The following is an 11,984-nucleotide window of genomic DNA, read 5'->3' on the forward strand; positions in this document are numbered from 1 at the left end:
GGTGTTGATAAGCATCCATTAAATTACGTATTTACAAATTTCGCACCGAAATAAATTACCAAATATATTATGTCCCATCTAATTGTCATTTATAAATCTGTCAAGTACATTTCTTTCTCGTCCTCCTCGCTGCTGGAGTCTGCGTAAAGACAGACAGTCGCCTGGACGGGATAATTCCGAAGCAGCGCTTCGGCGTCCTGATACAGATAATCATAGCAGCGCGATCGAGGCCAGAATAACCTACCAAGGAAACAAGGTTTGTGTTAGAAACCACAGGAATCCAATACAATTGATAGTCTACGTCACGTATGATGAAAACAGAAACTCTGGCAACGTGATGTGATTGAGAGATAAGACTCACTTTACAGGATGTGGGCTTCTGTTGGGCTTCTTTGCATCTGATAATTCAACTGGAGATTTGCCGTAAAACTGAGAAAGAAAGGAAAGAAAATAACGTTAGCGGGATCAAAGAAACAATGAGAATAACACGGTTTATGTTTTTTATATGAACATTACAGGCTTTTGTCCAGCCGTTCATTTATCTCTCTTAATCCATCATTTGATTCAAATAAACTCACCCCATGAGAGTCCCTTTGTTCCAACTGTCCTTGTGTCCACGGTCTCCAAAACAGAGCACGCGTGTATGTTGCACTGTAAAAAATAACACTACATCTTACTGCAGTAACACAAGTATACTTTACTTACTATAGGCTGACCTAGTGTTCTTACTAGAGTAACATTAGTAATGTGCCGAACTTGCAACAATGGGGTCTAAAACTTGAGATACACGCGGTAAGCTTCACAACTCAGACCTGAGTAAACTGGACTCACGCAGTCCATACGCTGCACAGTTGCAGAGGGAGCATTCTGGATTCCACAGCCAACGGTCGGCAGTGTTACGGTGTGGCTGACTTTTTGGGATGGGAGTGTAACAGCTTCACCAGTGACTTGCTCTGTCCGGTAAGTTTACAGTATGTATTAATGTGTCAAATGTTTACAGTATAGGTTGAACTAACAGCATTTGTGCAAAACTGTACATTCGGTTTCATTAACAACTGGGGTAATGTTAAGTTCAACTTGCTAAGTGGTCGATATATGCGCTTAGCTGCTAACAGTTTGCAGCTAACTGATAGCAGCTATGCGAAGTTAACACCAAAGATCTTTGTTAACACTGCCTCAGACCATGCTGAGCAGAAAACAAATATTCTAGGTATTCAAGCCCTTTAATATTTTTGTTATCGGGTTATGAGGAAGTGGTGGCCTGGGGTCTAAAACTAGGCTGTATACATTTGCCAATAGCAGTTGTCTTCATGAGCTCTCTTAATGAAGTTTAGTTCTAACGCTAGCCATTTCTCATGAGAAACGCTTTGCTAGCATGCTAAGTTGATTCAAAACGTGTAAATATTAAACTGTGTATGGTTTACGTCGATATTCCTACTGTATTGATAAAACAATTAGGATAATTGGACTCATAACCTTACTGACTGAGAAAGCCATGGTCTTTTATCTAAAATCTTTCGTTGTGATTTAGCAAGAGGACTTAGGTTGCAGTGTGTGGAATTTGAACGAATGTGCCGTTATTGAGGTGCAAAATGGCATCATATAATTCCAACGTATGATTGATATTTTAAATTCTATTGTGATAAATGTACTAGGCCTGAAGCAATAGAGAAAATTAAGTTGCCAAATCATAATATTTTTAGCTTAACAGTATTAATTAGGTCTCTGGAGAAATAATTTAAATTAACATTTAATGTGATAAACTTAATCAGCTGTTTTAGTTAAACATGGCCAATAGATGCATATTGATAATAATTTTGCCCCTTTTTTCTTTTGCAGTTGGAAAACTGAAAAATGCAGAGCAAATGAACTGGACATGTAAGTTGTGCTTGTTTGGATGTGAAGTCAGAGGTCAGTTGCTCAAACACTACTGATTGAAACATGGAGGTTACACCAGAATACCTAATCGAAAAAACTGCAGAGGGTGGTGAAACTGGCCAACGATCACCGGGTTCCTCACTCCCTCCATCAAGGCCATCCAGGGCAAGTGATGCTTATGTATATGCCAAGCAGTATCATCAGAGACTGTTCTCACCTCAACCACAGACTGTTCACCCCACTCCCCTCTGGGAGGCGTTACAGGTCTCTCTGCACCCAAAACCAGCAGGTTCAGAGGAAGCTCCTTCCCCAAGGCGGCTGTCACCCTACTGAACTCTAGCTGTGCATCCCGGTGACAACCAACCAACTAAGCCCCCCCTCACCGATGCCTCCTTGCCTGTGCCTGTTGAGGTGTCCACCATGACCATGGAAACCTTGACGGGGACACCCACCCCCATGACAATTGCACTACCCTATCCCACCCATAGTGTTCTATTTATTTACAAATGTACATACTGTAATTACACATATAGCCATTCCATTTTCTACTGCTCTTCATACTATTCATCCTGCACATACACGTATTCTTACTACTGTTATAATGTTACTGTTTCTGCACTACAGTACTGTTACCACACTGCACATAGCTGTATACTGTACATATATGTCTATATGGTTCATACCAAATATATCCATATTTATTCTGCTAATACACTGCACATATTTATACCTAATTTATATTACTCTAAACCACCTTCTGTAAACCAACTGTATACTACTGTTTACACCGCATATTTCCTATCCTGTCTATGCACCACCTGTCTTTGTTTATCACATTGCATTTTTCTGCTTTTTTGCACTTCTAGTTAGATGCAAACTGCATTTTGTTGTCTTTGTACTTGTACTCTGCAAAATGACAATAAAGTTATCTAATCTAATAGTGCCAACTATTTGTGTATATTCTGCAAGTAAACTTTACTATCCAACATAAAGTACCCTTTACAACTCAAAGTAAGGGTAACTCATTTAACAGTAGTAAATACAACTTTGTTTCAAGTAAGCTTTACTTGAGGGCATGAAGTAAACTTTACTAGTTGGAAGTAAGTAACCAGAACTTTAAAGTCTTAAGTAAGGATAACTTCTAAGTAAGCATTACTTGTAGACATCAAGTAAACATAACTTGAAAGAGAAAAGTTTTGTTTACTTAACTTATTTAAGGCAACGAGTTTCCACCCTTTTTTCAAGTAACCATTACTTATTATTTTTTACAGTGTGGCTCGTGTGTTGTATTTTCATTATTATATCCGGTATGTCCAAGGCAAGAATTAATGGTTATCTCCATAGTCCTAGTTTGACAAGTAGAGCACTCCATACGATTATTCCCGAGCGATGCAAGTCCTTAATCCTTCGAGTCTGTGGTGAAGTATGTTCACGAATCTGAGCGAAGGATCCATTTATAAAGGAGATGCAGCTCGTGTCAAATTGTGGTTTGACACCTTCATTTTGGCACGCTGCCAGGCAACGCGTGCAACGTAGGTGCGCAAACATGTGCCAGAAAGGGGTGTGTGTTGAGGTGACAACTGCACAAATGGTCGTATGCACTGATTTGCAATAGCATTCTAAAGGTGAGTTTATCTACTTGGCAAGCATTGCTTGCTTTGTAGAAATGTAGTAGGCTAATCTTGCACCACAGTAGTAGGCCTAATCACCAGTCAAATAATCTCATGCAATTGCAGGAACTATATAATATCAGTTTACCTAAACATCTCGGTGCTTTAGAACTTTTCCATGTGGTGTAAAGTTACTTGAACTGTACCTTCTTCAACCGTCTTAAAATCATCTTTGGAACTGATAATGCTATCTGACAGAGAATGTTACAGTTTCTGTTCAGTTCACTGCATTTTTAATGCTGTTGTTTTACTGCTTATGTTCATAAACTTACATTACATATGTTCATGAGTTCACCACAGACATAATTTATTTTGCTGGATTATGTAAGCTATATTACATATGTTATTCAAGGATTCACACAGATAGAACTGTACTGAGAGGTCAGAGTTCAAGATACGGGTCACTCGTGTGTGAACATGAGAACCAGCAACCACACACCCCAGCCTGGCCAGACAAGCACCTTTAATCGTGTCAAAATTCCCACTAACTATTAACACGTCTCTCTCTCTATCTTTCTCTCTCTCTCTCTCGCATGCATGCAGAGCCCACATTAAGCATAATAGTAATAATAACAATAATATCAATAACAATATAAAATATCAATAATGGAAATAATTAGTTTTACATTAATGAAACAGATGAGTCATTAAGCCCCTCAAGAACACTAGGCAACTCATTCCATCAACAAGGACCAACAGATTAAATAGAGTGTTGGATGTGACCTCTTAGCATTAATGACTGGTCGACACAGCAGACGCTCTGAGGCTCCGTACTCAGAAAAAACAATTTTTTCTATAGGTCATCAATTGTGACGCCCAAGATTTAGTTGGGGTCAGTAAAGATGAGCCAAGCTGGATATTAATCTGTTGGGCAATAGCTGTAATAGCTGCCAACACCAACAGTTTCATTCTTGGAGAGATTAAGATAGAGGTTCCAATTAGAGATGCACCGATTGCAATTTTCTGGGCCGATACCGATTTCCGATTTTTCATAGAGTTTGACCTGCCGATACCGATTTTAGCCGATTCCGATTTCATTTCTTCTAACCATTTTACAGCACACACACAAATAGTTATTTTCTATCTTTTTTCTTTGATAGAACATGTTAATATAGACGGTAATCAACTTATCAATGATGAAATGGCTGTTAAAAAAATGGAACCGTGAGCAGACAGATTCTTTTCAAGTCTAACTTCAGATGCAGTAGGCTATCAAATTATGGATTAAGTTATGGAACACCCATTTTATGCTTCTCACATCCAAAAGCCAACTAAAGATTGAAGAACAATTTTCATGATACATTTGAACATACTACCATAACATATTCATCAATGCATATGAAAATATGCATTGATGAATTTATGGAGGGCGAGGGAAAAGTGGTAGCAGCCTAGGCTATCACGCAAACACAGGGGGAGAAGTGCTAATAGTGATTAGGTGCTCCACCATATGAAAACAGTGCACATCTGTTTTATGTGAAAAAATTAAATCCAAATTCGGTTAAATGCATCAATTAGGCTATAGAAACTTTCAGAGACGACTGATTCAGTATTCAGAGCATCAGTTTTCTTCATTGTAGGCTACTATGTCAAAAGCAACTTTAACGTTTGTTTGCCTTTCTAATAGGCTATCGTTTGTTCACTTTCACGACATCCACTTCTCAATCTGCTAGACTACGGTATTTTAAGGCATAGCCGTAGTCTACGTGCAGTAAATAGTTAGAGTATTTTTTTTTTCAGTGGAGTAGAACTACTAGGGCTACTGTATGTCGTTTATCTCCGTTCAGCAGGCTTGTGGTTCAGCTGTGGGCACGCAATTAGCGGCAGTGACGGGCGGTGATGAGCGATGTTTACGTAGCCTAATGAAGTGACAGCTTAGTAAATTCCACGCAGTAGGCCAATGGTAAAGCACAGCGTTTGCATAGAAAAACTCACTAGCCTATTAGCGCTTTATTTGTAGCCTTACATCCAGCCCTGAGTGTTGGCCTGCTAGCGTCTTCAAACTTTGCAAACTCAGCTGGGTGTTGTTACAATTGCGGCGCACGAGTGTATTTGACCGGCATAAAATCGGCATGTCTCAGACTGACCGGCCGGTCGCCGGTCATGGCCGATCACGTGAAAATCGGCCGATTCCGGTCACCAGCCGATCTATCGGTGCATCTCTAGTTCCAATCTTTAATTCAAACTGACATATCCTTAAGGTATGCTGAAATACGACCTGAAACGGTAGTCATCAGGTGAGAAAGACAGGTAAATTTCAGTATCATCTGCATTGCAGCGATAGCCAAATCCATGAGAGTGAATGATCTCACCTAAAGAAGTGGTGTAAATAGAGAAAAGGGGCCCTAATACTGACCGCTCATGAGAAATACACATTCAGTAAGAAGCTTACATGAACACCTGTTACAAATATCACTTACCAATAGGCTTGTTAAAAACACACACACAGAGACAAGTAAACTACAGTAAAGAGAAGATTCTGCCAAGACTTATCAGTGTGTCAGAGGAGTAAACAAGGAGGAATGGTGACAGATGTACTGCAAATGAGGCAGAGTAACTAAGCACACCTGAGAGGAGAAATGTGTCTTTGCCACTTATCTCCCAACTCCAATGACATTTCCAGTGGGGTCATAAACTGGGCATGAACTGGGGTCAAACACAAGGCATGTACTGTAGGCATGAGGCTATTCAAAATATTTAATAATTACTTAATTCATTAATTCATTCATCCATCCATTCATTCATATATGCATTATAGAGACAGTCTCCCTGGTTGCAAGTCAGGGTTAAGTGCCTTGCTCAGGGGCAAAACATTAGCAGGCCGGAATTGAATCCAAACCTTTTTAGCTTCCACTTCAAAGCCCAATTCTGCAACCACAATACCATCATCAATCCTTATGGAGACATCACCACTCAACATATCAAAACAATCCCACATAGGGATCTCTGGATTGTAAATCTACACCCTCAGAAAAGTCAGAGTTCAGGACAAGGGTCAGGAGTGTGTGACCATGAGAACGAAGAGCCACACAGACCTCTTTGTATCACTGCTCACCTCTTTCAGTGTGTCAAAATCCTCACTCTCTGTTAGCATAACACACACACACACACACACATACACAATGTGTGAAACTGGGTTAGGGTTAGCCAAAGATGAATTATCCCACGCCAAATAATGGCTTAAGCTGAAATTCTCACAAATACCGTAGCTATTAACCCATTTAAGCCCAAATTTTTCCCAGACATGCAAATATGCAAATCATGTGCTATTAGCAACCCTTTGAAGTAATCAATAATTTTTTTTTTTTAAAACTGTAGAAAAGTAGATTAAGTAGAAAAAGTGAGTTTTATTACCGGTCACAATTGGGATAATATGCGTATACTCATTTAAAGGTTGCTCAAATTGCTTTTTTGTTAAAATAAAGGTATTCTGACAGGACTTTTCAAACTGATATGAACACTGAGACCAATGGCAATAATAAATATGAAAAATATGTAAACATTGTTTATTTACCAGGAGCTTCGGTTCGTTAAAATAGAACCCTGAATGTGTATGTCTGCGTGCGTGTGAGAGTTAGTGTATATGGTCTGCGTGGTGTGTATCTGCATGGGGTGTGAGAGTTAGTAAGAGCATATTAGGTGTGTATTATTGTATATATATATATATATATATATATATATATATATAAGGCCAAGACACATAATACAACAATGTGCACAGTAAAATTGACAGTGTTATTAAGTGACAGTGTTATTAAATAACTAAGTTATCAGAGACATATTTTTCAGTGTTCATTAGTGTTAATTAGTGTAACTTCGAGTTGTTTGAACAAACATGTACACCCACGGTGTAATTAAAACTCACAACCTAGTGTTTTAAGTGGGTGTGAATGTACCTAACTCTGGGGTGGAGTCATTTACACTTCCGGTCCTTCAGTTGAGATTTTTGAAAAGAAGATGGACGCCATTGAAGTACAGCGTGGGATAGTAAAAGGTAAATTAATTTGTTCCCTCTACTTCTGTAAGCTAGAATAAAGTTTACAAATGGATCTGTTGACTGACTAATTATAACAGTCTGTCGCACTCATTGACGCTTGGTTGAACTGAACACTATTGCTTGGTTATAAAAATTGCTGCTAGCTAACATTAGCTGAGACCACGAGGGGCATTCGCTTAACTGTTAGGCATTTGTAGCAAACAGAGGTGTAAGGTAACCGCTAGCCTGGTTGGTTTGGTGCAGTCTCCATTCTCTGTATGGCACTGGTATTAGTTTCTGTTAGAGTCTTTTGGCTTCATTTGGGTTAGATCAATTTCTTTGTTTCCTAACTTATAAAGGGTGCAGGTAAGCCAAAGAGTATAGAAGTTAGCTAGCTGATACTAATTTTAGATATTTGTAGAAATTGTGGTTCAATAGCTTGCAAGCACGTGCATAAGGATATTCAGTCCATCAGTCCACGTTACAGCTGAGCAGAGTAAGAAATGTTTATTCTCTGAAATTATGAGCAGTTTTTTTATGGATATGGTAAAATGTAGACGAGTTTACTGCCTAATGAAATTATTTAAATTATTACCAGTCATGTTGCTTAAAAAGTAGGGATTATATGAACATATTTTAAGACAAAACACTTTGGTTGAAACATTTGGTAACCTGTGGTAAATAATGTCAGAATAAAGTTTAGAAGTCCTTTGCTGGTTAGTTGATATACTGCTGATAGTCAAATCATTGTTGTTCTTGTATTGATGTAATCATTTTCTTTGTTTTAACAGGGTCAGCAAAATGCTCATCAATGTCCAGTACCATGGAGAAAAAAGTACCTCAAACTGCAGCCTGGTTAGTAGTAATTATCCTGAACTATCTGTCAAAATAAGCCCCGCCCCCTGAAACGTCATAAATCACGTCATAACCACGCCTCCTTTTTATGCAAATTAGCCATGTGGTTGTCACCACGTGTTGTTTGTTATTGTTATTGTTTTGTGAGTCATGTGACAGTCATGTGACTGGTGTCAAACCCCTGGGCAGCCATATTGGATGTAAAGTCATGTGACAGTCATGTGTCTGGTGTCAAACAATGCCACGCCCCTTGGCATCCATATTGGATGTAGTGTCATGTGACAGTCATGTGACTGGTGTCAAACCCCTGAAGCCCATATTGGCCCCCAAACCCCCATGTGTGTTTTGTGGATAATGGGGAATCAGATAAACTTTGTAAGAGTTGTATATGTTTAGTGGTAAATGGGGCTAAATACAAAGTGTGCTGCTAGGATGGCCGAGTGGTTAAGGCGTTGGACTTAAGATCCAATGGATGTTTGTGTCCTCGTGGGTTCGACCCCCACTCCTAGCAACTATATTAATGGCTGAGAGTAGTATGAAGTTCACTTTTATCAAATAGGTTTTTCTGATGTGGCCGTTTTGAGGACATGTACGATGTTAAAATTGTGGTCTTTACCTAACCCCCTACATGAGTTGCTGACGATCAGACTAGGGTGACACCCAACCCTAAGAAAACTGTTTATCTGTACCTCCATGACCATCATTACCACCGATTTTGCTTCCAATACATTCCTGGGGAAGGTCACTTTTGTGGTTTTGCTACCGTGGCTACAGTAATAAACGGATCACGCCATGTAAATACAATTGTGATGTATGCAACGATGTGAATTGCCACAAAAATAAAGGACCATCAGTATACTGCCGTGATTGTATGCGAGCGATACTGCAAATCAGCTTACTGCCATTCCAGACACAAACAACCTGAGCCCACTGGGGTTATAGGCAGAATGGTGGTCCCATGTGATGTCACTAAGTACTGCAAAAAGTGTAACAGACGATATCATGTCAGCATGAATAAGAAAAACCCCCACAGATGCTCATCCATGCGTTGTCCTCACTGTAAAGCCAATTTGGTGCCTGGTGATAACCATAGCTGTTTCATTCAACCCTTCAAGCCGAAGAGACAGAGCCCAAGCATATCTTTTTCGATTTAGAAACACGAATTGAAAATGGTAAACACCAGGCTAATTTTGCTGCTGCCATGACTTTCAAAGGGGGATCTTTTGAGGCCGAGGGTAGTAGTTGCGTGTTTATGATGTTGAGACACTTCAGACGGTCTACATATAAGGGCTACACATGGATGGCCCACAATGCATCAGGGTTTGATAATATCATTTTACTGGAGCATTTCACCAAGCTAGGGTTACGCCCAAAATAATCATGACTGGATGCAGATTAATTTTCATGTATGATGAGATCTTTAAACAGCGGTTCATTGACAGCTATTCGCTCATCCCCATGCGTTTGGCTAAGACAACTGCGGCCTTAAATCTGAACACCGTGAAAAAGGGTACTTCCCACACAAATTTAACACAGCAGCTAACAACTACTATAGGGGCCCCTATCCAGATCGTGGAGTACTATGGGTACGACACCATGTCCGATAAAGACAGAGCCGACTTTGACACATGGTATGGCGAGGCATCCAAAGGCGATTTTGATTTTCAGAAAGAGCTACGATCTTATGGGGTCCATGATGTTGTGCTACTGAGGGACGCGTGCATGAAATACCATGAGGCGCTTCATGGGCTGTACTGGTGTAGACCCATTCACTCAGACTACATTAGCATCCTGCTGCATGGCTGTCTACAAGGCATGCTTCCTGCAACGAGACACAATAGCACTCACACACAACAATGCCTATGTTAACCAACATAAGGCATACTCCAACTCCTCTATCCAATGGTTGGAATATGTGAATGATAGTAGGGATATGGTTGTACAACATGCTTTGAAAGGTGGCGAGGTGCAAGTAGGTCAGTACTACCTCGACGGCTATTATGAAAAAAAATGGTGTCAAACATGCACTCGAATTTAATGGCTGTTTTCATCACGGCCATGATTGCCGCTACAATCCAGACCATATACACCCCCTGTTAAATATCCCTTACGGGGATGTGAGGAGACATTTTGATGATAAGGTGACATACCTCACCAAGACCAAAGGGTTTAGGGTCGAAGTGATGTGGGAATGTGAGTGGAACCAGGCTAAGCAGCGTGACCCTGATGTTAAGAGATTCATGGCCACATACGTACACCCCGAAATGTTTAAATCCTCGCGATTCTCTTAACGGTGGAAGAACAGATGCCTACAATCTTTACCGCAAAAGCTGGTGAGGGTGAGAAAATTCACTACGTTGATTTCACATCCCTATACCCGGCATGTCAGAGCAAGTGTGAGTACCCCATCCACAACCCCCAGATCATAGTGGGAGATTTTCAGCCACTTGAAAATTATTACGGGTTGATCAAAGCTACAGTCTCTCCACCTAGGGGCTTACTACACCCCGTGCTTCCATACCGCTGCAACGGCAAATTGATGTTCCCCCTCTGCAGGACTTGTGCTGTAGAAGAGAATCAGACCAGCCCCTGTGAGCACAGTGAGGATGAGCTCCATTTCGGGTGTTGGGTTAGTCTTGAGCTGATGAAGGCTATTGAAAAGGGCTACATTGTTACCAAGGTTGATGAGGTCTGGCATTTTTTCTCAGAGATCCGACACATTGTTTTCAGACTATGTGAAGACATTTCTCCAATACAAGCAGGAAGCTAGCGGATACCCTGCCCACGCGGTGACTGATGAGGCTAAAGAGGCCTACATCGAGGACTATTATGAGAAGGAGGGGATTAGGCTGAATCCTGATAAGATCTGTTTGAACCCTGCCGTAAGGCAAATAAACAAGTTGTTGCTCAACAGCCTCTGGGGTCGCTTCTCTATGAGAGAGAATTTGCCCACCACCGATGGTGAAAGACCCCGGCATTTTGCCAGATACATTTTTGGTTGTGAATATGATGTCACACACTTTTCATTTGTGTCTGATGATGTGGCCTTAGTCCAATGGCGTCATGCTGAGGGTAGTTGTGTACAGACCCCAGACATAAATGTGTTTGTGGGTGCATTCACCACCGCTCATGCTCGCCTTAAATTGTACGAGCTTATGGACAAATTGGGTGAGCGCCTTTTGTACACAGATACTGACAGTGCGGTTTATGTCTCAAAGGATGGCGATTGGGAGCCGCCGCTGGGGCCCTATTTAGGGGATCTCACAAATGAGCTGGATGATGGTGACTACATCACAGAATTCTGTTCAGCCGGCCCGAAGACTTATGGCTATCGCACAGCCCGGGGTAAAACCTGTATGAAGGCTAAAGGTATCACGCTTAATGCAGAGAATTCAAAACTGATCAGATTGGACACCCTCATTGGCCTTGTTGATCATTATGTGACTGACAGAGATAGTACACGACACATACGGGCTCGAACTGATAATATTGTGCGTAACAAGAAACATCTCATTCTAAAAAACAAAACTGGTGAGAAGAGGTTCAGGGTTGTTTACAACAAGAGGGTGCTACTACCCGACTACACAACTAGGCCATACGGATAC

The 11,984-nt window shown here is 40.7% G+C and overlaps 1 non-coding gene across 1 annotated transcript; it reads left to right on the forward strand.

The window, feature by feature from the left end:
- The first annotated feature begins 8,805 nt into the window (after nucleotides 1-8,805).
- On the forward strand, nucleotides 8,806-8,890 carry trnal-uaa. Its single transcript has one exon. It is a non-coding gene; the product is annotated as a tRNA-Leu (tRNA).
- Nucleotides 8,891-11,984: the final 3,094 nt, after the last annotated feature.

The sequence above is a fragment of the Alosa alosa genome, chromosome 11 (assembly GCF_017589495.1).
Source record: "Alosa alosa isolate M-15738 ecotype Scorff River chromosome 11, AALO_Geno_1.1, whole genome shotgun sequence".
Taxonomy (NCBI): domain Eukaryota; kingdom Metazoa; phylum Chordata; class Actinopteri; order Clupeiformes; family Clupeidae; genus Alosa; species Alosa alosa.